Genomic DNA, 3,147 nt, shown 5'->3' with positions numbered 1-3,147 from the left:
AGACCCTAAAATAATGAATCAAGAAATAGAATGTTTTGAAGACAAGGCTTGTAAGAAAATAAATAGACTAATTAGAACGAAGTTGAGATTCCCCTTCTTCGGATCATTGTTGAAGCCGATATTGAGGATAAAGATTGGGTCCAGAACTGATTGGAATAATTGACACTGATTGATGAAAAATAATTGGCCGCAGTTTGCCACGGGCAGTCGTACCAACAAAGAATATCCCGTGTCTACAACAAGAAAGTGTGACCCAGAAAATTTAAAATAGGACAACACATTCTGAGACGTATCCTCCTACCTCATGAAGAAGCTAAAGGGAAATGGGCTCCAAATTGGAAAGGTCCACACATAACCCTTTATGTAGCATTAATGTTCTCTGATTTGGAAGACGAAGGCTTTCATTCTCGCTATCCAAATACCATTAACCCTTTTGCCAACCCTTTGAGCCGGTTACCTTCCTTTGATTACTCTCTTTGGAACCTGAAAGTGTTATTGAAAAAATAAAGAAAAGAAAAGAAAAAAAAAAGACAAAAAGAAAATGAAATGAAAAATGAAAAAAAGAGGAAAAAGGAAAGTAAAAAGAAAGAAAAAAGAAAACAAAACAGAAGAAAAACAAAGCAAAAATCAAAATAGTTCATGTTCCTTGAACTACGTTCGACTTGATTCTGAAAGGGTACGTAGGAAGCCTCTCTCTGGGGTTCGGTCACACCAAAACAAAAATCCAAATTCCCCCAAAAGTGAAACTGGGGAAGATGTTATAATGTTTCGACGATGGTTTCGCCGGAAAGGTTCCAAAGTTGTAATTCAATCCAAATTCTCAAATCTTTTTCAAGGCCTTCCGATCAATCGGCAAAGATGTTCAAAATTGAAGGATATAGCCGTTTGGATATGATACAACTAAATGAGAAAAATAAAATGAGAGAGTCTTATCGGTAAAAACCCTCACGGGTACCGTAAGACGATGGTAAGTAGAGAAATTAAAAGTAAGAGAGTCTTGTTAGTGAAAACTCGCAAAGAGCACTATAAGACGATGGTGAGAAGAGAAAAGAGAGAGGTCAGTTGGTGAAAACCCGCAAAGGGCGCCACTGATCGAAAGAGAAGATTCTCACAGTCACTGGCATCGACACAGTCCTGGGCAAGGTTTCTCGATTTCGAGGCAAACGCTGTGATGAATTTCTGAGAGTCAGACGGTTTATACAAATTAGGCATCCAGTCCAAAAGGCATGTCATGTTCATTGAAGTCTGCACGTACTCCAGATAAGTCCTTCTTTCCTTTCCTTGAAAGGGATACCTTTTGTCTAAATTCATTGTCTATTCCATTGTTTGTTTGTCTTTGAATCCCTTTCGGTCTAACTCTGTTCCGAAACTAAGGCAAAGAATGGATTGCAAGACTGATTTACAGGGATTTCGTTTGATACAAGCTAAAATGCAAAAAAGGCACCCAGCCTCGGCAGGGGCGTCAAGTCAACCCCGACTGGCCATGGTGGCCGATGCTTCAAAATCAAAAACTCTTGGAAGGAGGAAATCAAATTGAAGTGCCTACAAAAGCAAAATGAAGTTGAAAAGGTTAAGTTCCAAGTGGCTAACCATCTTGGCAAAGTTTGAAGAACCAAAGGTTCCCCAAATGCTCTGAAGTTAAAAATTGAAAGAAAGAAATCGGATTGAAATGCCCACGAAGGCAAAATAAAGTTGAAAAAGGTTAAGTCCCACGTGACCAACCGTCATGGCAAGTTGGAAAAGCCAAATGTTCTCCGGGGCCAGGAATGAAATCGGTCTTCAGGAAACAACCAGTTGTAGTTGAAAGTATCATCAAAGGAGTTGGGTCAAGATCAAGTGACTGAAACAATCAAGGCCACAAAACCAACCACCGTTTCAAACTGACAAATTGTTCTTTGTTTGAAAAAACAGGAAATAGGTGCAATCCAAATCAACCTTACAAGGAGTAGGTGCAACCAAAAGAAAACCGTGCGGAGACTAAAATAGCTCTGCCGCAACAACAACTCCAAAAAGGGAAGTCTTCTCCAAATTCTTTCCCGCATTTTACTCATTCTCTTAGTAAAAAGAAGAAAAAAGGACGAAAGTTCAAAATCATGGTAGTATGGGGTCTCCACTCCCTAGTTGATTTTATTTTTAGCCATAGGGTCTCCACTCCCTAGTTGATTTTATTTTTAGACATAGGGTCTCCACTCCCTAGTCTCTTTTTCTAACATAGGGTCTTCATTCCCTAGTTGAAGTTATTTTAGACATAGGATCTCCACTCCCTAGTCTCTTTTCCAACATAGGGTCTTCACTCCCTAGTTGACTTTATTTTAGGCATGGGATCTTCACTCCCTAGTCGCTTTTCCAACATAGGGTCTCCACTCCCTAGTTGATTTTATCTTAGACATAGGGTCTCCACTCCCTCGTCTGCTTTTCTAACATAGGGTCTCCACTCCTTAGTCTTTTTTCTAACATAGGGTCTCTACTCCCTAATTGATATTATTTTAGATATAGGGTCTCCACTCCCTAGTCTCTTTTTCAACATAGAGTCTCTACTCCCTAGTTGATTTTATTTCAGACATAGGGTCTCCACTCCCTAGTCTCTTTTCCAACATAGGGTCTCCACTCCCTAGTTGATGTTATTCTAGACATAGAGTCTCCACTCCCTAGTCTCCTTTCCCAACATAGGGTCTCCACTTCCTAGTTGACGTTGTTTTTAGACATAGGGTCTCCACTCCCTAGTTGATTTTATTTTTAGATTTAGGGTCTTCATTCCCTAGTCTCTTTTTTCCAGGGTACACCAATCCCGACCTTTTATTCTTTTCAGTAATGAAGTAGTATAGAATTTTATTACAAATAACTTACGAATTTTTTCTAGTGAAAACTGGGGCAGAAAAATTTTGTTCGTTTGTTTTTTTTTGGGTGTATGAGCAGGTTTTACCTCGAGGCACGGGATTTGATACGACCAAAAGAAGATGTCTCAATCCAAAATAAAGAAAAAAAAAAGAAAAAGTAGTGAATCCAAATGTAGAAGCGGATGAAAATATGTGGACCGCTCAAGACATGACTGAAGTCACGAGCTTTGCATTGTCCTGTCTTGATCCGAAAAAGCCGAAGAAGAATGAACTAGCACCTGCAGCTAGCAAGTATCAAGGTTCATATTAG

The sequence above is a fragment of the Nicotiana tomentosiformis genome, chromosome 1 (genome assembly GCF_000390325.3).
Source record: "Nicotiana tomentosiformis chromosome 1, ASM39032v3, whole genome shotgun sequence".
NCBI lineage: Eukaryota > Viridiplantae > Streptophyta > Magnoliopsida > Solanales > Solanaceae > Nicotiana > Nicotiana tomentosiformis.
This window is presented reverse-complemented; position numbering follows the sequence as displayed.